This window comes from Saccopteryx bilineata, chromosome 1, assembly GCF_036850765.1.
Source record: "Saccopteryx bilineata isolate mSacBil1 chromosome 1, mSacBil1_pri_phased_curated, whole genome shotgun sequence".
Lineage (NCBI taxonomy): Eukaryota > Metazoa > Chordata > Mammalia > Chiroptera > Emballonuridae > Saccopteryx > Saccopteryx bilineata.
In genome coordinates, this window is record NC_089490.1 from 322,169,683 (window position 1) to 322,192,885 (window position 23,203).

Genomic DNA, 23,203 nt, shown 5'->3' on the forward strand with positions numbered 1-23,203 from the left:
CAAGTTGTCATTCATCAAGTCCAATTGGCCCTAATTAGAAGAGAAGGAGGAAATGTAGGTAGAGCGCTGAGTGCATTCCTAGCAGCTGTGGCTGATGCAATGCTGGGAGAACACTCCAGCACCTGAAACCCTCCTAGGCACACTCAGGAGGGAGCTTACCTGCTATAGGGCAATGACTCAGCACTAACCAGGCAGCTCCCTGACCCTTTCAACCATTGGCTTTGAAGAACACACTGTAACATCCTGTAGGCTGAACCTGTGTATATAAGCTAGCTTACTTCCTGAATAAAGTGGATCTGCGTCACTTAACCTGGTCCCTGGAGTTGGGTCTCTGCGTCTCCATTGTCCTCACCCCGAGTGGGCCTTGTCCACACTGATATCTGAGAGAATGTTATGTAGCAATTTATTAGTAAGTTTACATTTCTTTTTTCCACATTTAAACTTTGTCTTTGAAATGTAGTATGAAAAATTGTTGGCCCAAATAACAGGACTTCCAATAATAAGATTATTTATATCTGAGCATGTTCCCTTGTAAAAAGGCTGAATAACCAGCCATCAAAGTGTCAATATTTATATGCGTTGTTTAAGTCTTTTCTACCTTAATTATAAAACAATATTATGTCTTTTGATTTTTCCTTTTTTTAAATGCCATTACATTGGATAGTAATTTAAATCATACAATGTTGAACTGCACAGAACAACCTATAACTTATATGAAGCAGGATAGAAATGTAAAGAAAGTTGCTAAAATATTACATAGTTAAAGGTGAAAATAATAATTATTATTTTTCTAAATATTAGTGATGTTCAAGGAATAATATGCACAATGAAGTTTGGAATATAACACCAAAGAGATAAATAACTTTTGTTTTTATGGTGTCCAATGAATCTTTAAATTGTCTATTATCATTAACCAAGAAATTTCCAGTAATTAAGAATAAATAGAACTTTTTTTTTATCCTCAGAGTTTAAGGTTACTGAATTGAGGTTATCTTGCAATCTCATTTTCTGTAGTTATTTGATAATCTATTTTTGTAAAGGTACAATTATCATAGAGGTCCAATAAAGAAGTTAAGTCCACTTCAACTGTTTTTGAAATATAATAGGATAATTTAAGCCTATATGAAGTCTCTTTCTATTTTTTTTTTCTTCTTTTTTCTGAAGCTGGAAACAGGGAGAGACAGTCAGACAGACTCCCACATGCGCCCGACCGGGATCCACCCAGCACGCCCACCATGGGGCGACGCTCTGCCCACCAGGGGGCGATGCTCTGCCCATCCTGGGTGTCGCCATGTTGCGACCAGAGCCACTCTAGCGCCTGAGGCAGAGGCCACAGAGCCATCCCCAGCGCCCGGGCCATCTTTGCTCCAACGGAGCCTTTGCTGTGGGAGGGGAAGAGAGAGAGACAGAGAGGAAAGCGCGGCGGAGGGGTGGAGAAGCAAATGGGCGCTTCTCCTGTGTGCCCTGGCCGGGAATCAAACCCGGGTCCTCCGCTCTTTCTATATTTGGTTGAATACTGTGTCATATTTCATGCCACATCAATAGAGCACATTTATAAGTGCATCACATATACATTTTTATCAACTAACTGAACATTTCTTGAAGGGAATATGGTAACTCTTACTTCTATTATTTCTCTACAACAATTAACACTGTCCTGGATATTCTGTATATGCTTATTAAATATTTATCAACCACGCTCTACTCTACCGTTACCAAAATTAATGTCTCACAATTAATAGAATATTTTTTAAATCCATTTGATTAAAACAGCCTTTTAGATACATGCATATCACTTGGCCAGCTAGCATGTATAAATTTTTTGTATATCCTTTTCTGGATTTTTAGATGTTACTATCAGATAGTTTAGGTCTAAGATAAGATAAAATGAGAATCTGTGAGAAGAGCATATAGCAGCGTTCTATAGCTTACTAGCAAGAGTCTTTGCCAAACAATTTCTTGATCAAAGCCTCTCTCATCCACTCGGCCACACATGGGAATAAATACACTTCCATCTGTACACATAAACAAAAGCAACATACTAAGATAAAATTCTTGCTATATTATTAGCCAACTAATTATTTTATTAGCCAACTAATAAAATAAATAATGTTTTAGGGTTAACATATTCTAAGCACTGTAATTATATATAATGGTACAAAAGTCAACAACAACAACAAAAAATCCCTTCACAAAAACATCAATCAGGGAAGACAAAGTTAAGCAAGAAATTAAGATAAAATAGGATAAATTTAACAAGGGGTAAAGTAGCAGTACTAACTGAGCATATAGGAAGAGTAACAAAGGTATTCTATAATAAAAGAGAGGAAACCATTGTATTACAAATAATATCATAGTATCAAATAATATCTGAAGGAAGAATATAAATAAATATAGGTTAAGAGTTTGCATGAAGTTGTAATGGAAAAAAATAAGATATAAAGAAATAAAGAAATGGCTTTAAAAGATTTGCCAAACAATAACCTGGAAAGAAAGAGTTGATATTGCAGAGTTCATAATTTTTATGGATAAGTTATAAAAGATCCTTTGCTATGAAAATGTCTGAACTTTCAGAAAATTAATAATTCATTTTTTAATGAGTCAATCTTTCTTGTATTCTCTAATATTTCCTTTTATTTTTGCTTGGTAATCTTTTAGAATGACCAAATTCTCTATGCATCTACTTTCTTATATGTGGTTTTGCCTCAAGAAGGAGATTGTCATGATGAGCGATAAAAAGTAAGAAAAGAAAAAGAACAGAACTCTGAATAATTATTTTAATTTTAATGAGCTAGAAAAGGAATAAGATTTTAGGAAACATGGATAAAACCAATGTAATGCTTTGTCAAAGCCCTTAATGAATAACTCAAATTAAGTAATTTGAAAATAATCTTTTTAACCTGAGGATTTGAGGAATGGCTCATAAAAATATAATTATGGTAGTAATACGCTATCTGTTACATACCTTATTATTTAAACTATATATTTTTAAATGATGCAAGAATATGTACCTAAATTCTGCCATCTAAGGAGTCTCCAATTCTAATTTTTTGTCCAATATAATTAGAACTTATAAAATGCCTACTAAAATGAATATGCTTACATGTGATTTATTTAATATACAAGGAGCTATTATAAAATAAATTTGCCAAAAATGATTTGGGCAACATTTTGAATAACAAAAACTCTAAATTTTATTTTAAAGTAAATATAAGTAGCCTGACTTGTGGTAGAATAGTGAATAAAGCATTGACCTGGAATGCTGAGGTCACTGGTTCAAATCACCAGGCTTGCCTGGTCAAGAAGCAATTGCTATAAGCTAATGCCTCCCCCACCCCCTCTAATAAAAAAGTATATATATCTCTTAACAGAATTGAGAAGAAATTTACTTCATGAATCATATCCTTCTAAAAAAGGAACAAACTACGTACCACAATGCCAGACACTAATTAGTTCAAGTGCATTTAAACATTTAAACACTGAGAACCATATGACCTCACTCATAGGTGGAATATAAAACTGAAAGCGACAAATGAACAGAGAAAAACAACCAAAACCTCATAAAGACAACAGCATGATTGTTACCAGAGGCAAGGGGGTTGTGGTAGTAAAGGGTAAAGGAGGGGGTCAAGTATATGTTGATGGAAGATTTGAATTTGGGTGGTAGGCACACAATATAATATAAAGATAATGTATCATAGAATTGTACACTTGAAACTTATATAATCTTATTAACCAATGTCACCCTAAATAGATTTAATTTTTTTAAAAAAGAAGACAAGAAAAAAGGGTATGAGGAAAGGGAAAAAACACTGATATGGATATGAAAGTTGAAAGAATAGAATAAAGCTGCTAAGAAAAACAATAAACATTTTCTACCACTCTAGTGAGAGATACTGATAATGGGGCAAGTTGTCTGCATGTGTGAGCATGTGGGGTATTTGGGACATCTCTGTGCCTTACTCTCAATTTTGTTGAGAACCTAAAACTTCTCTACAAAATAAAGACTATTTAAAAACAGTAAAAATTTTATTAAACTAATTAGTAGAAATACATTTTTTACTGTATAAGCTCATGCTTTAGCTTTTAATGTTTTATAGCTGTAGCTTTATAAATGCAGAAGCTTATTTACAATTTTAACTAATGATTTTTTGCATATATTTTCAAAATAATGACATTTACAAATTTGACTTGTAGATATCTGTGTATATCTTTTCTCTCATAATAATAGCATTATAATAACTAAAAAAATCACACATCTAGCATTTAATTTATGCCAGACATTATCCAAAAATTTTACATATATTAATATATTTAATCCACAAACTAATTATGATATAAATGTTAGCATTGGTGTTATTTTTTTGCATCAGAGAAAACTGGGGAACAGAGAATTTAAATAATTTTCTCAAATGTATATAAGAGTTAGTAATTGATTAAAATGGATTTTTAAAATTTATTTATTTATTTATTTATTTATTTATTTATTTATTTATTTATTTATTTTTTACAGGGAGAGAGAGAGAGAGATAGGGACAGACAGGAACAGAGAGAGATGAGTAGCATCAATCATCAGTTTTTCACTGTGACACCTTAGTTGCTCATTGATTGCTTTTTCATATGTGCTTTGATCGTTGGCCTTCAGCAGATGGAGCAACCTCGCTCAAGCCAGCAACCTTGGGTCCAAGCTGGTGAGCTTTGCTCAAACCAGATGAGCCCGCGCTCAAGATGGCGACCTTGGGGTCTCGAACTTGGGTCCTCCGCATCCCAGTCCAACACTTTAACCACTGCGCCACCACCTGGTCAGGCTAGATTTTAACATAGACAATGTTTCCAAATTCTAAACCCTTTAATACTGCATTATATTTATAATACAAATATGTAAATTATGTTGATTTTGAAAACTTTAACAGCAGTGATTCTCTTTTCTCACAATTACCTAAGGATCTTCTATCCTTAACTTTTTTGTCAACCACAAAAATAAAAATATGTGACATATATACATGTACATTGATATGCATTCTAAAAATCAGTATGAAAAATATGGTGGGTGCAACAAAAATATACCAGATGAAAAGGTATTGGAACAGTTCTCAATGCAAGATAAATAAATAGCCAATAGTTTAATTTAAAAATAGTCTTTAAAATAATCTGACCCATGGAAAGAACCACAGAATTTGTATTACTTGTTCTTTCAGTGCAGTGTAGAATTATTTTTGCAACTTTGGTGTGCCAGTGGCTAAACTAATTGAGAATTCTAAGGGATCAAAAGTTAAGTGATAAATTTTTTAAGTGAAAACTTTCAAATAGTCTGTCAATGGAAAATATAATCTGAAAGATTATTTTTTTATTTTCCTATTGGACAGGAACCAGATTATATCAATTTAGCAATTATGTCTCAATATACATTTATTAAATTATCTATAAATATCCAACTGTTAAGTATACTTTGAACTGGTTTTACTTTCCATTATTAATAATTTAAATAAAACCTTTGACACATGTTCAAAATTCTATATTTGCAGTTTTAGATGTCCCATTGAGTGACCTTTGTGAACTTGTCTGATAGAGTCAAGTAATTTGTTGTTACTTAAGAAAACCACCTCACAGGCCACTTAAGTGCAGGCAGATTGTTTTATTTTGGTTTATGTAGCTTCCGGAGAAAAATGCAAAAGGCAACAAAATTGTCATGTTCTTAACTCTTTGTTTTTCCCCTTCCTGTCTACTCAGACTGGTTTTCTGTTTTATTGTTTGCTATTCACTCAAGCCACAAACTCATTTCCCAATAGTGGCATAATTCAAAACTTGGAATTCAGGCTGATAATTTGAATATCTCTTTCAGGTAACTGATTATGATCTACACTTTTCCAAGTAAAAAATGACAGCTTTACTTTTCAGTCTTATCTGTTTGATTTTCTTTGTCTGTTTATAAACAGAAACTAAGAAAACATTTTGTATATTTAGCTGGCTGGGCAGATGCCATGATGACGAAGGTGAATTCTCAGGGTCAGGCTTAACCATTGCACTCAGATGTGCTGACGCCTGTAGTTTGCCCTAGTATGGGAAACTAAACTGCATAATTTGTGGTAGTGGGGGACTATGTTTGTGCTCTTCATGTATGCATTTATATATAAACACTTTGTGCCCACTTAGGAGACCAGGTCTCTGTGATAGCTGGAATGTTGACTTTCTGTGTTTCTGTTTCTATTTTGACATGTGACTGAACTACAAGCAGTCTGTTTCTTTTTTAAACTTTTTTACTTTATTGGGGTGACAGTAGACAATAAAATCACATAGGTTTCAGGTGCACAATTCTACAATACATCATTTGTATATTGCATTGTAAGTCTTTTTTTGTTTATATGGAATATTTTACATTAATTTTTATATACCTTAAATAAAAAGTTATATGCTTATAGAAATAAATCAGTGGGATATAAATTCAACATTCCTCAAATCAGTAAAAAATAAAAGGACTAAACCTTTAATATTTAAGTTCATTACATAAAAGAATATCTTTGTTTCTGAAACTACTAACTCTAAAATATATATTTTAAAAATATAGAATTTACATAATTAAGTTGATCTAATATTTTTAGTTTATGAAATTTTTAAAAAGCAGCTGTTTTATGCTGTATTTTCTATGATCGATCCATATAGAATCTGATACAAAGCTATATTTTATTCTCCAGTTATATTTAGATTTGTCACTCATAGATGAATTAATCTTAAATTCTCAAACTTTTTAAAATTTTTCCTGACCAAAATAATAATCCTTAGTCTTTTTTCTTTTGACAGAGACAGAGAGAGAGAGTCAGAGAGAGGGATAGCTAGGGACAGACAGGAAGGGAGAGAGATGAGAAGCATCAATTTTTTTACTGAAGCACCTTAGTTGTTCAATGACTGCTTTCTCATATGTTCCTTGACTGGGTAAATACAGCAGAGCAAGTGACCCCTTGCTAAAGCCAACAACCTTGAATTTAAACCAGTGACCCCTGCTCAAGCTGGTGAGCCTTCACTCAAGCCATAGGAGCCCAAGCTCACACCGGGAACCTCAGGTTTCAAACCTGGGTCCTCCACGTCTCAGTCTGATGCTCTATCTACTGTGCTACTGTTTGGTCAGGCTAATCTTTACTCTTATAAAATCTTGAAAATTATGAAAAATATAAATTTGCATTCAACCAAATTGAACTATAATTTTATAGACTTATAGTAGTGATTATATTCTGGTATATTAATATATATAAACAATTAAAAATTCTATAATTTTACTTAAATCCTCCAAAAAATAATAAAAATTAATCTATATTGTTAGAAATCAAGATTATTAAATAGATTCTGAAAAATCTCCAGTATGGGGTCTTTAGGAGTACCATTAATTTCTTTGATGTGTTCAATGCATGTCTAAAATTTTGAAAAGTTAAAACAAATAATACTTGCATATTAAAATCAATAGTACACTCTAAGGCAAAATTAGAAAGGGTTAAAATTAAGGAACAGTTTTTACCTTATTGTATGTATAGTTGAACAGAATGTCATGGTTCAATGACAATAGGTTTTAGGCAAAATGTGATGGTTGGGGACCTATGCATCAGAAACAGGTAACACCAATAGAAATGCTGACCTCAAATTAAAGTATGGGGGACAGAAGCTAAGAATTTATAATTTGTTTTAATGATATAATTAATATTCATTAAATTGTGGGATCCTTGAATACTATTATTATATTTTCAAGCATTTCATTTTATCTCTGGTGGTTCTATAACATTAATCTTTTAAGTAATTTATTCTGTTAATGATAACTCATGGACTAGAACAATAACAAAATAGTAAAATATATTGATTAGCATGTGTCAAGTACTTTAAAGATTCAATTTAAGTGACTAGTTAATTTCAAATTTTAAATAATTGTGGATGGTTTTAGAGAATGTTATATAAAAAAAAACAGTTTAGAACTACTATGGGGAGTTTCGATGGCTTAATGATTTCAGAAAAGTCTTAAGCTCTTTCTTTCTGCTCCAAAATCCTTGCTTCCTTGGGCAAAATTTCAAGATAGATATTTCGCCTCCCACCATCATAAAGGCAGTCCAGGCAGGAAGAAACAAGAGAGAATAGGAAAATTAGAGTGCTGTACTTCTGTACTTTTATCAGGGAAGTAAGAAATTTTCCAAGCTACTTGCCAGAACAATTTTCTTCTCATTGGCTAGAATCAAGGTATATGTTCATGTCTAGATAGATGTATTACTATAAGACAGGGGTCAGGAACCTATGGCTTGTGAGCCAGATGTGGCTCTTTTGATGATTACATCAGGCTCACAGACAAATTTTTAATAAAAAAAATAATGTTAAAAATATAAAACATTCTCTTGGATTACAATCCATTCGTTTCCTACTGCTCATGTTCATGGTTGTGGGTGGCTGGAGCCAATCACAGCTGTCATCTGGGACAACACCAAATTTTTATAGGATAATGCATAACATACACAGGTCATTGTATGGCTCTCACAGAATTACATTTTAAAATATGTGGCGTTCATAGCTCTCTCATCCAAAAAGGTTCCCAACCCCTGCCATAAGTGGTTTCAATCAGTGGTTTTAACATTTTTATATCTGGGGACTAGTGAACATAGAAAAATTATTTTAGGGACCCCCTAGGGAAATCACCCTGAGCATAAACAGAGTTGACTGAGCATGAAATTTCTGGTAGGCTGGTCTGCTGATGGGTGGTTGAAAACCATTGGGTTAGATCAGTGGTAGTCAGCCTGATTCCTACCACCCACTAGGGGGCGCTCCAGCTTTCATGGTGGGCAGTAGCAGAGCAACCAAAGTATAAATTAAAAGATAGATTTACTATAGTAAGTTGTTTTTTAAAGATTTATTCTGCTTAACAGCGAAAATTCGACATAATGTACTTAGTAAGTAATTATTATTATATGCTTTAACTTGCTGTAACTCTGCTTTATAAATTTTATAAAGTAAAATTACTTCCCTACTTTATAAACCACCATTACTGTGGAACTGGTGGGTGGTTAGAAAATTTTACTACCAACGGAGATACAAAAGTGGGTGGTAGGAATAAAAAGATTGACTACCCCTGGGGTTAGATCAATCACAAATCTTACTCTGGATTTAATAGAAGAATCTGGGGTTATTGCAAGTGGAGAAATAGAGGATTAGAAACAAAGCCTGTTGAGTAAGCAAAGAATATTTTCTGAATAGATTTCTTCCTGTGCCAGATATGAGTTAACCATCTCAAGGGAAACCTTATATATTTTTTAAATTTGAACTATGTGAATGTATTATCCCAATCAAATCGTCAAAATCAACAACACAAATAAAAAAATACAAACAAATCTGAAATACCATGTCACCTCATAAGATGTAATAAAAAGAATGTGGCATCATTTTGTAATGTTCTTGCCAAGGAGGCATAACATCATTTCCTCATAGGAAATAATTTGATAGGCCCAAGAACAGGGACGTTCCACAAATGTCCCATACATAACCTTAAGAAAGGTCAAGATCATGAAAGTCAAAGAAAACTGAGAAACTATTCCATACTGAAGAAGACTCAAGAACATGAAAACTAAACATACAAATTTATCTGGCTTCGATATATTTTTATAAAGACATTATTGAAAAATTTTGTAAAATTATATTGGCCTCATTGTATCAATATTATTAATTTCCTGGCCCTGATGGTTATATTGGGATTATGTAGTAAAATGTCCTTGTACACAGCAAACATACACAGAACATACTGAGAATGATATGGCACCATGAAGGCAACTTTCTTAAATAGTTGAAGAAAACAGTGTTTTTGATTTACTTTGGCTTTTTTTTTTTTGTTAAGATGGATTTTGTTTCAAAGTAAAGAGTCCAAAAATAAAAACAAAAAAGGAATTCCAAACTGGTCTGAGAATATGTTTTGGACCCTGACTGCCACTGGCTAGTGCAGAAATTCTTAGTCAAACACAAACAAAACAAACAAAAAATGAGAGAGGGAGGAATAGAGGGAGGGAGGGAGAGGCAGGGAGAGAGCTCCATAACTTCTGAATCCATCGAGTCCAGCAAAATATATATATATAACTTCTGTATCTTTAAACCCTCATATATTAGGACATATGATTCATCCCATGATAATGCTATAGAAAATAAAACCAGACTTCAAGTTAAGTATACAGTTTACTATTTACTTAAAAAATGAATTGCATGAGAAAAAGATAAACAAGCTTACAAACCTAAAACCTTCCCCATTTAAAAATTATTGTATTTGCAGCTTTTTAAATATAGTTACAACCTAGAATGCCCTCCTACAAATTGCTTCGTGGCAAGCAAAGAAGAAAGTACCTCATGGAACTCTGGGAGGGTCAAGAAGACTTAGGGATGGTCACCAATTGAAGAGAGAGTAGGCTTTGTAGCCTGTTCTAGCAAAAGTTTAAAAAGATATTTAGAAGAAGTGTAAAAGCTGTAATATAAAGATTTCAATTTTTCACCAATAAAACAATATCAGTTTATCATTTCTTTTTCTAACTACAGATTTGCAGTGATGACTTATGGAGAGATTGATTTTTTTATTCATCAGAGAGTAACTTCTGTTAAAACTGATCTCACTGATAAAATGACTAAGCACAACCAGGAAACCCACAGATATGAAATGAATTTGAAACTTGAAAAAAAAGAGAGAAAATGAAAAAAAAACCTCAGATAACAAAAACATGTGGAAGGGATTTTAAAATAAGTTGTGAATAAAATTTTCAAAGTATAATGAACAGAATAGAATAAGATTGAGCATTAGTAATTTGTCCAAGGTTACACAGTTAAAAGGAATAGATCTAAATTAAAACTCAAATAATTATGCCTCCTCAGCCTTTTTTTTTTATTATTATTGTTTTAATCTATACTACCTTACCTTCTTATATTCTAACCTAATTTGGGTAAAATAGAAGATTCAAAAGGACATTTCTTTAGTACTATGCTATTTTTAAGTTTGACTCTCCCATGTACTGACTGAATAGGCTTGGGAGGTTAAAGTTTTTCTAGGACTTAGACTTGCAATTCGTATTACCTGCTTCATATGGCAAAAAGGAAGAGGAGTAACAGTGAATAAGAAAATAATCTATAAACTAGACAAAACAACAATAGCAACAAAAGTCAATTTTTATATGACAGGTGCATATACTTAGTTTTTTTTTTTTAATTTAGATGAAATGCAGACGTAAGAGCAATTCTTGTGAAACAAAATATTTTTTCTTTCTTTTTTTCATATTTTTATTGAGAGGAAAGGAGGCAGAGAGTCACTCGCATGTGCCTTGACCAGGATTTACCAGGCAAGCCCTCTACCAGGCATTGCTCTGCCCACCTGGGGTCACTGCTCAGTTGCTCAGCACCAAACTATTTTAGCACCTGAGGCAGGCCAGGGAACCATCCTCAGCACTCAGGGCCATCTTGCTCTAACCATGCAAAGCATGGCTGCAGGAGCGGAAGAGAGAAAGAGAGAAGGGGGGGAGGGGGGAAGAAGCAGATCGTCACCTCTCTTGTGTGCCCTGACCAGTAATCAAACATGAAACTTTCACATGCCAGGCTGATGCTCTACCACTGAGCCAACCAGCAGGGGCATTATTTTTCTTTGGGCCAATAATTAGAATTTTCTTTGTATAGCAAAAGAAGTGTATTTTGGAAATACTGGGTACTGGTGTTAGGAGTATAGGATATCAACTGGCAATTTAGTTGTTGCTGTTTGGTTGCTGCTATTTTGTATTTAAAAAGCAACGAAGGGCCCTGGCCGGTTGGCTCAGCGGTAGAGCGTCGGCCTAGCATGCGGAGGACCCGGGTTCGATTCCCGGCCAGGGCACACAGGAGAAGCGCCCATTTGCTTCTCCACCCCTCCGCCGCGCTTTCCTCTCTGTCTCTCTCTTCCCCTCCCGCAGCCGAGGCTCCATTGGAGCAGGGATGGCCCCGGCGCTGGGGATGGCTCTGTGGCCTCTGCCTCAGGCGCTGGAGTGGCTCTGGTCGCAACATGGCGACGCCCAGGATGGGCAGAGCATCGCCCCCTGGTGGGCAGAGCGTCGCCCCTGGTGGGCGTGCCGGGTGGATCCCGGTCGGGCGCATGCGGGAGTCTGTCTGACTGTCTCTCCCTGTTTCCAGCTTCAGAAAAATGAAAAAAAAAAAAAAAAAGCAACGAAGTGCCTGACTAGGCAGTGGCACAGTGGATAGAGCATCAAACTGAGATACAGAGGACCCAGGTTTGAAACCCTGAGGTTGTTGACTTGAGCGCATGCTCATCAGGCTTGAGTATGGGCTCACCAGCTTGAGTGCAGGGTCACTGGTTTGAGCGTGGGATCACAGACATGACCCCACAGTCACTGGCTTGAGCCCAACAAATTCTGGCTTGATGCCCAAGGTTTCTGGCTTCAGCCCAAGGCCTCTGGCTTGAGAAAGTGGTCACTCACTTTGCTGTAGCCCCCTGGTCAAGGCACATATGAGATAGCAATCAATGAACAACTAAGGAGATGCAACAAAGAATTAATGCTTCGCATCTCTCTCCTTTCCTGTCTTTCTGTCCCTATATTTCCTTCTTTCTGATTCTCTCTCTGTCTCTGTCAAAAAAAAGCAACTAAGTTTTAGACCTTGTGAACAGATATTAAATATTTATACATATTGTAAAATCCCTCATCCTTAATATAAAATTTAAAATATTCTTTTCTAAAGTATATAAGCTTTTAAAAGTACTCTTGACTGCAGAGCTAATTTGGTGGGGAACATAATTTGAAATGATATAAAGCTGTTTTTATTCTATTTTTTTAATTAACATTTAATTAATATTTTATTGGAAAAAATGAATATGCTTAATTATAAAGTTCTTTTGTAGTCCCTGCTAAGGATACTATGCATTATCATGTAAACTATATTATATATTCAAAATCTGAAAACCTCTCAATTGCAAATATATGGATGTTAACCCCTTATCAGATATATGATTTGTAAATATATTCCCTTATTCATTAGGTTGCCTTTTATTTTTGTATTGGCTCTGCAGAATCTTTTTAGCTTGATATTGTACAATCAAGTTATAAAGAATTATAGCATAGAAGGTAACATAAATTACAAGCAGAATTTTTTTATTATAAGATTGTACAGCCTGACCTGCGGTGGCGCAGTGGATAAAGCATCGACCTGGAAATGCTGAGGTTGCCGGTTCGAAACCCTGGGCTTGCCTGGTCAAGGCACATATGGGAGTTGATGTTTCCAGCTCCTCCCCACCTTCTCTCTCTGTCTTTCTCTCCTCTCTCTCTCTCCCTCTCTGTCTCTCTCTCTCCCTTTCTCTCTCCTCTCTAAAATGAATAAATAAAAAAATTTAAAAAATAAAAAAAGATTGTACAAAGAAAAAAATTACATGTCAGTAGATATAATCAGTGCAATGTAACAGAAAACTGTAAACACTATTTATTGAAAAAGCACAGCACACATTGGCAGTGAGTCACTGCTATACCTGAAATGTTTTGTCATTCTGCAAAATAAACAGAAATTATAACTGAAATAATGATTCCTCATATTAAATATATATGCACACTTGGAAAAAATACTGTGTGCATCAACATTTAAAGTAGAAAATTTAACTAATGAACTTGCTTCTTGCTAATTAGTTTATGTAACCTTGAATAGACTGATGTCAATGATATTCACCAGGGATACTGTATTAAATTGTTTCTGTATTTAGTTTTTATTAACATTCAGTGAGAATGATTAAATCATTCTCACATATTTATGTTAATAAGGTTGAGAGAAGAGAATAATTTATTCACAATGAAGAAAATTATACTGTTTTTAAAATTAATGTTCAATTATTTGTCAATAGCCTTTACTAATTTGTAAAGTAATATTTAAATTTACACATTTTCTTTCTTTCTTTCTTTCTTTCTTTCTTTCTTTCTTTCTTTCTTTCTTTCTTTCTTCTTTCTTTTTTGTGTTTTGTTTCCTTCCTTCCTTCCTTCCTTCCTTCCTTCCTTCCTTCCTTCCTTCCTTCCTTCCTTCCTTCTTCCTTCCTTCCTTCTTCCTTCCTTCCTTCCTTCCTTTATTCTTTCCTTCCTTTCTTCCTTCCTTCCATACCACCTATCCTCAGCACTTGGGGCTGGTGAAGGAGCAGAGGAAGAGGAAGAGAAACAGATGGTTGCTTCTCTTGTGTGCCCTGACCGGTGGATCAAACCCAGGGCTTCTGGCTACTGGGCCAATGCTCTATCCACTGAGCCAAATGGCCAGGGCCAATTTATACATTTTCAGTGAAAGAAATAGATTTGGATTCATAAAATTTCCCATCTATTTTTAAAACATCAAGAATTTAACAATAAAATTTTTACAAATTTTCTTATAATGAAATATAAAATTCTAAATATTTTACCAAATTTGTATAGTGTTCATTGATAAATCATTACCTACTTCTTTGATAATAATTACTGAAAATTATGGATTATATAATAATAATCTAGATAAATTTTGCTTTTCTAACATTTGTTTTTGTCTTTGCAATTATCTACTATTAAAAACTATTGTGTCACTTTTATGGAAACATGAAACAAATCTAAAAGTGTTCACATCATAAAAATATTAACAACATTCTGGCTGCTTATCCTGCATATATACAAAAGTTTTTTGTAGTTCAAAATGCTCAGCAGAATTTAATTAGTAATCATTGTAACACTGCATATACCTCTATAAGTGTAGGATCAGCTTTAATTCAATAAAAGAGGAATCATAGTATATTAGCTTTAAATAATTCACAAATTTTATTATTACTAAACACAGTCTAGTTTCCAGTTTAGATGGATGGGAGGAGAATGGTATAGGGGAAGGGGCAAAACTTTCTCTGTGAGGAAAGTAGTGCATTGATTTCTATTCCAGCAGCTGCACTATTAAATGTACCTACAAAAAACCTGAAACTTCAAAGACTTTTTACACACATTGCTGCTATAATTGATAAATTAACTTTAAAATATTTAACATTGCAGAGTGGCCCTACTGTGATTGATATTGAGCAGCTATTCACACATTCTTCTCACCACATAATTTCAACAAGACTTAGCTTACTCTGTACTCAGAGTGCTGCTGCTATGTCATATATACTGTCACTTTCATGTATGCTTTTGATGTCCTTTAATGTATAGACCATGTAAAAATTTTATATAATTTAGAATAGTTAGTTCCATTGGTCAACACTGAAATGTAAAGCACAATTACAAGTTTCCATGTGAGCAATATTTGTACATTATTGAGTAACAAGAAAAAATACTCTGCTAATTTTTTTTCAGTGAGTTGGTCTGCTGCATCACTGCCTAGTTTTTTAATACATCAAAGTACAGTGTCACTGGAAAGTAATATTTGAACTTCCTTTTTGCCACCCTTTTTCCTACCAATACCAAAAAAAAAAGTCTGATATAATTTTTGATAAGTGTTGACCATTTAATTATGTACATATTGGCATAAATATTTAATCTCAGCAATTGGAAGTAATGCTTTAAAAAGCCATAAACCACTAATGTTTTATTTGAAATATTAAACACATTCCATTGAATGTTTTGAAAAATTATATTGAGATATAATTTAAATATTATACAATTACACTTAAAATGTAAAGGAAGTCAAATATATGGTGACAGAATGAGACGATTTTGGTAATGAACACAATGCAATATACAACTGATATAGAATTGTACACTTGAGATGTACATTATTTTATTAACCATTGTCACTGTAATAAATTTAATAAACTTTTAAGAGTATAATAAAGAAGCTTTTAGTTCAGTGAAAGTTGTTTAACCAGTACAGCAATATATTTTTAGAAAATTGTTATCACCCCAAACAACAGAATCCCTATTTCCTTCAGCCACCTTAGCCCATCCCCCCCAACCCACTATGCCAGAAGTCAAAACTAAGCTACTTTATATCTTTATATCTTGACAGATATAAAGTGCCTATTCTGGATCTTTTTTATAAATGGAATTATAAAATATGTAATATATTTTTGGACTGGCTTCATTTGCTTGGCATAATATTTTAAAGGTTTATTCGTGTTGTAGTATGTATTAGTACTTCATTATTTTTTATGGTAAATAATCCTGCTATGAACATTTGTGTAGAATTTTTTCATGAACTGTATTATTTTTCATAAGTATATACCAAGGGTTAGAATTCCTGTGCTATATATACACATTACCTCTGTGTTTCACATTGTGTGAGAGGTTCAGCTTGTTCTCAATGTCTACCATTTTACATTTCCCTTCACAATGCAAGAATGATACATATTTTTACTTCTTTACAACCACCAGTTATTTCTGTCTTTAATTATAGCCATCCTAGTGGGCATGAAAGTTGTCTCATTTGCATTTTCCTAATCACTTATGAGGTTGAGGATATATTCATATAAGTTTATTGGTCATTTGAATATCTTTTTTAGAGAAATATCTATTTGTGTTCTTTGCTTAATGTTTTAGGGTTTGTTTGTTTTTTTTTTTTGTATTTTTCCAAAGTGAGAAGCAATGGGGTGGCAGACAGACAGACTCCTGTGTGCGCCCTATAGGGATCCACCCAGCATGCCACCAAGGGGCGATGCTCTCCCCATCTTGGGGCATTGGTCAGGGGCAACCGGAGCCATTCTAGTGCCTGAGGCAGAGGCTACGGAGCCATCCTCAGCGCCAGAGCCAACTTTGCTCCAATGGAGCCTTGGCTGCGAGAGGGTAAGGGAGAGACAGAGAGGAAGGAGAGGGGGAAGGGTGGAGAAGCAGATGGGTGCTCTCCTGTGTGCCTGGCCGGAAACCAAACCCAGGACCTCCACACACTAGGCAGATGCTCTACCCTTGAGCCAACCAGCCAGGGCCTCCTTTGCTTAATTTTATTTATTTATTTATTTATTTATTTATTTATTTATTTACAGAAACAAAGAGAGTCATAGATAGGGACAGACAGACAGAAACAGAAAGAGATGAGAAGCATCAATCATTAGTTTTTCATTGTGACACCTTAGTTGTTCATTGATTGCTTTCTCATATGTGCCTTTACGGTGAGGCTACAGCAGACCGTGTAACCCCTTGCTCAAGCCAGCGACCTTGGATCCAAGCTGGTGAGCTTTGCTCAAACCAGATGAGCCCGCGCTCAAACTGGAGACCTCGGGGTCTCAAACCTGGGTCCTCAGCATCCCAGTCCGACGCTCTATCCACTGCACCACCACCTGGTCAGGCTCCTTTTCTTAATTTTAATTGGGTTCTTTGTATATTATTGAATTATGATAGTTCTTTATATATTCACACAACGTTATTTTTGAAATGGAAACTTACATTTTGATGGAGTTTACTTGTTTTTAATTTTGTTGCCATGGTTTTTGGTTTTTATTAAAATTCATAGTCTATCCAATGTCACATAGATTTGTGCCTATGGTTTTTTTTTCCTACCAAGTTTTGCTTCTTACATTTAAGTCTGTTATCTACTTTGAGTTACTTTTTTATATGTATTCATGATAGGAATCCAAGTCATCCTTTTATTTATGGAATATTTGTTTGTCCCAATACATTTATTGAATAAACTACTTTTTTTATTGACTTGATCTGTCACTCTTGTTGAAAACCAATTAACTATTTCTATCCGAATCTCAAGTTTATTCCACTAATCTATGTATCTACTCTTAGGCCTGTACAACAGTGGCTTGATTATTGTAGCTTTGTAGCAAATATTGGAATTGGAAAATGTGAGTCTTCAAACTTTGCTCTTTGATATAAAAACTGTTTTGTCTACTCCAGATCTCTTAAAATTCCATTTGTATTTTATAACCAGCTTAATTTCTTCAAAGGTTGTAGCCAAAATTTTGAGAGGGATTATGTTGAATCTGGGTACTGCTTTATGTAATATTGTCAATGTAGTAGTTAATTTTTTGTGTCAACTTGACAGAATTATGGAGTGTCCAGATATATGGGTAAATATTATTTCTAGGTATGTTTGTGAGGGTGTTTCTGGAAGAGATTAGCATTTCAATTGGCAAACTGAGCAAAGTGAATTGCCCTCTCTGATATGAGTGGGCATCATTCAATCCATTGAGGGCCAGAAGGAACAAAAAGGTGGGAGAAGGGAGGATTATCATTGTATGACTACTTGATTTGGGATATAAATCTTCTCCTGCTCTCAGAATTCCTGATTCTTGGTACATGAGACTCAGACTGGAATCTATATCATTGTTTTCTACCTCTCAGTCCTTCAAACTATCCCGTTGGCCTTTATAGGGTTCTCCTGCCAGCAGAGGGCAGATTGTGAGGCGTCTCAGCCTGCATAGTGTCTTTTATTGATTCTCTTTTCTTTGCAGAACTGATTAGTACAGCCATTTTAGCAACATTAAATTTTCTAATCCATGAATATGTGATCTCTTTCCATGTTTGTTTCCTTAATTTATTTCAGCAAAGTTTTGTTTTTGGTATTCAAAATCTTACACTTCTTTTGTTAAATTTATCTTTGGTATTTTATTTTCTGATGTCATTTTAAATAGAATTATTCATTTTATAACGTTTTTTTAGATTATTCATTTTGAGTATATAGAAATAAAATTGACTGTGTATACTGACCTTAGATAATGCCCCCTCACTCACTAATCCTACATTTATTAGTTCTAACAGTTGATTAATGAATTCCTTAGAGTTTTCTACATACAGGGTCATTTTACATGTTATCTATGAAGAGGTTTAGTTTTATTTCTTTATTTTTAATCTGCATGTCTTTTATTTTTATTTCTTGCATAATACCATTGGCTGGAATCTGTAAGGAGATGGCCTTGTCTAGTGTCCAAAATTCTGATAGCATAAAGGTGGGACGAGGAAGCACAATATTCACAGAAACCACCTCAGTGTAAGCCACAGTCATTTCTTACTATGAGAACTATTATAAGCTTTATCCTCATCACCTACCATACTCTCCTCTCACATTCCAAACTATTTGGAACATGCCAGAATAGTTCTATAAAGACACAAATCTGATTATGCCAAGTAAAAAAGAAAATTCTTCAATGGTTTCCCACATGTGCAGTATATAATAAACGGTTAAGCTTGAAAATAGTTCTGAGATTGTGTGGGTAAAAGTAAATAATGCATTTTGGCAGTAATATTAAACATAGAAGCTCAGATATTTTAACTATTTACTAGGTACCTGTCAATGTAATACAAATTGAATGACTGGATTATGCTCACAACAACTTGATAAGGTAAGTGCTGTTTATCATTTTGTTTATTTATAGATGAGGAGAATAAACAAAAGGAAGCTAAAGGAAAAAGTCCTAGAATTCAACTCATATTTATATGATATTAAGATTTTTAAAAAACTATCCCATGTGATAACAACCTCAATTAGAATGAATGGTTTCAGTTTACATTACCTCACTTGATTCTCAATATAATTGAGATATAATATATAACAGGCTCAAAAAGTTTAAGTGACATCTCTGTGGTCTACAGAAAATGCTAAAAGAAACAAAAAATTCTTTTCTAATCAATAAATGCAGTGATACTTTTTATTTAAGGCTTATTAAACTTTACACCTCTAGGTTATTTCTTTTTTTCTAATCTAATTTTGTTATGTGAAAAATTGATCTTTGGAAGAATAATGAAATTACTTATGGTGGTAGTATATGCTATTGAGGCTATGAGCACAGGCTCTGTGATCAGAAAAGCTGTATGGCCCTTGGATGAACATGTAATAACCTTTCCTAATCTTTAAAAAGATGTAAAATGGCTATAAAGTGTGGTTTGTTAGTGCTATTGTGGGAGATGCAATTTAATAATAAAGGTAGACAACCTGGAAACACTGAGGTTGCCGGTTCGAAACCCTGGGCTTGCCTGGTCAAGGCGCATATGGGAGTTGATGCTTCCTGCTCCTCCCCCCTTCTCTCTCTCTCTCCCTCCTCTCTATAATGAATAAATAAAAAAATCTAAAAAAAAAAAAGAATGGTAAATACATTAAAAAAATAATAATAATAAAGGTAGAACTTAACACAGTTGTTGACGCATAACAAAGGCTGATAAGGATAATACATTTTAATAATGGCTACATAACAAAGTAAGATGGGGCAATAATAAAGCAGTATTACAATTTATTTATTTATGTGTTTATTTATTTATTGTGACAGAGAAAGAGAGAGGACAGATAGGGACAGAGACAGGAAGGGAGAGAAATGAGAGGCACCACTTCTTCATTGTGGCACCTTAGTTGTTCACTGATTGCTTTGATGGGGGGGCTACAGCAGACTGAGTGACCCCTTGCTGAAGCCAGTGGCCTTAGGCTCATGCTTGTGAGTCTTGTTTAAACCAGATGAGCCCAGGCTCAAACTAGCAACCTCCAGGTTCCGAACCTGGGTCTTCTGCATTCCAGTCAGATGCTCTATCTACTGTGCCACCACATAGTCAGGCTACAATTTATTTAACTCATTCAGCAAACATATATTGAGAGCCTATTGTTTGGAAACTGTGCCAAAACTGGCACGGCAAAATGAAAAAATCCCCTTATTTTTTGCAGAGTTTAGATAACTCTGTTGGTTGGAGCATTGTTCCAAAGTGTGGAGGTTGCCAGTTCGATCCCCGGTCAGGTCACATACAGGAACAGAATGATGTTCCTGTCTATCTCTCTCTCTCTCTCCCTTCCTCTCTTGCTAAAATCAATAAATAAATAAAATTGTTTTTGCCCTGGCCGGTTGGCTCAGCGGTAGAGCGTCGGCCTAGCGTGCGGAGGACCCGGGTTCGATTCCCAGCCAGGGCACACAGGAGAAGCGCCCATTTGCTTCTCCACCCCTCCACCGCGCTTTCCTCTCTGTCTCTCTCTTCCCCTCCCGCAGCCGAGGCTCCATTGGAGCAAAGATGGCCCGGGCGCTGGGGATGGCTCTGTGGCCTCTGCCTCAGGCGCTAGAGTGGCTCTGGTCGCAATATGGCGACGCCCAGGATGGGCAAAGCATCCCCCCTGGTGGGCAGAGCGTCGCCCCTGGTGGGCATGCCGGGTGGATCCCGGTTGGCGCATGCGGGAGTCTGTCTGACTGTCTCTCCCTGTTTCCAGCTTCAGAAAAAAAAAAAAATGAGAAAAAAAAATTGTTTTTAAATGACCAAACCAACAAATTACAAGAACATTTATAATTCAATACATTGTGGTAAATTCTAGAAATTAATTTATAAACAAGCATGACTAAATATGAATGAGGTATTATTCTGGATGAAATGATGGCATTCACAATGGGTTCAAAGAGTTTATTATGTTTTATATGAGAAAGCATAGTTCTAATTTGAGCAGCGTGGATGAAGGGTCATATATAATAAGGACATAATTACAGGGTGGCTAAAGTAAAGGGGTAAAAATAGGAATTATCAGAATAAATATTGATGCAGATCATAAATGTTAATTTTTTCTTAAGAGCTTGATGTCCAACTGTAGGCAAAAAGAGACACTAAAAGTAATGTAACAAGTAAATGAATACTTCACAAAGATAAATTTTCGGAAGAAGTGAATGGAGTAGAGTTAGAGACACTAGTGAAAGTGAGATAAACTAAATATCTACTTAAATAGTTCAGGAAATGAATGAAAAAAGATAATAAATGTGATAGTAATAAAAAATTTGTAATAGAGTAAATCTGATAGCTATTTAGGATTTACACTTAACTGGATTTAATATCAATATCAGATTTGGAGGCTGTTGGTAAAATAAGTTTGTAAAATATGATTTTCATGTTTGCTCGCTTATAGTTTGCACTGGGGGCTGGGCAGCACCAGGTATATATGATCTGTGAAATTGCAAATTAATTTCCTGCTTGGGACGGGCTATTGCTTTGCTAATGTTTGCTGGAGGAGAGGTTTTCCAGCAAGAAAGTTTTGAAAAAAGAGAAGAGAGAGAGAGAGAAGCCATGTTTTGCTGGGAGAGCAGAGATAATGCAGAGTGTTGAAGAAGAAGCCGAAGTCAGTTTGTGCAGAGAGGAAAAGATGTGCAGATGGGGAACCACAAGTGAGTAGCTTTTGTGAGCTCCACTGAGACTGGTGAGGCTTTTAAGTCTAGAGGGAACCAGAGAAAATTCTCCTGGTTGTGGAACCGGAGAATATGTCAGTGGCTTTGGGAGCCCTGAGTGAAAGAGAAGTATTCTCCTGTTTGCTCATCAGCCAGTGCGAGACTTTAAAAAAGGAATGGCCCACCATTTTTTGGCTCCACTGTTTCTTTACCATCTGTCCACATTCAGTGAGAACCTACATGTCCATGGACACGACAGTGATGGCTGTGGATCCTGGCCTTACAGAGGCTATCTGTAAGGTATTTTGCCCCACTGAGAAGGAAGAAAGGGGCCGGAGCCACAAAGTGTAGAATAATAAAAGGCTTTATTAGGTACAGAGTGCTTCCTGCCCAACGAGGTTCTCTGGTCCCTGGGGGCAGGGCTCAGAGAAGTTGCAAGGAGTGACCTGCATAGGAGATATTTAAAGGGTCCCTAGGGTGGTCGAGCTAATATGACGTGGTGAAATCTCACTGGCTGATGGAGGTGTCACTCTTTTCCAAAGGGCTCCTGGGAAGTTTCTTTTGGCAAATTTGGTGTGAGTGGTCCTAGCCAAAGTTTCTGGGCCTGACCTTTCCCCATTATCCGCTGACCTTACATTCTGACCCTTTTGTGTTAATAAAATAGGGGCACTGTTTATTCATCTTGCTACTTCCTGCTGAATAGGGTCATCATGGGGAGGGTGAGATTGGAAGGTGGTGGTTTTGAAGGGTGTCAGGAGGAACATTTGTTTGGCAGTGACTGGAAAAACTTCATGGATGCGGTCCTGTAAGGATTTAAAAAAAAAAAAAAAAAAAGGAGGATTTTCAGGGTTTAGCCTTTTGGTGAGCTGGAGATGGATGGAATCCAGTGGTTCTGACTGCCAGTGGCCCTGTATGTAGGCAAGCTTGAGGCAAAACTGCATGTCAGGAGTGGCATAAAAAGGGGAAAGGAAGGGGTCCCATCCATTCCCATAACCAAGACCTGTGAGGGAATTAAGAGGTCCAGAGTGTGATGGCAAAAAGAGAAGGTAGCCCCCGTGTCCACAAGAAATGAGATGAACTTACCCACTAGTTGCAGCATACCCAGGGTTCAAGTCCAGGCCGTGTCCTAGGAGTTTGAGCAATGCATCCACCTGGATGGATTGGCCTCCCATTTGGGTGGCTTGTCCTCCATGTAGA

General features: G+C 35.4%; 1 non-coding gene across 1 annotated transcript; it reads left to right on the plus strand.

Annotated features, from left to right (window-relative positions):
• The first annotated feature begins 5,956 nt into the window (after nucleotides 1-5,956).
• LOC136321424 (U1 spliceosomal RNA) lies at nucleotides 5,957-6,116 on the plus strand. The gene has a single exon (XR_010728673.1). It is a non-coding gene; the product is annotated as a U1 spliceosomal RNA (small nuclear RNA).
• The last annotated feature ends 17,087 nt before the right edge of the window (nucleotides 6,117-23,203 follow it).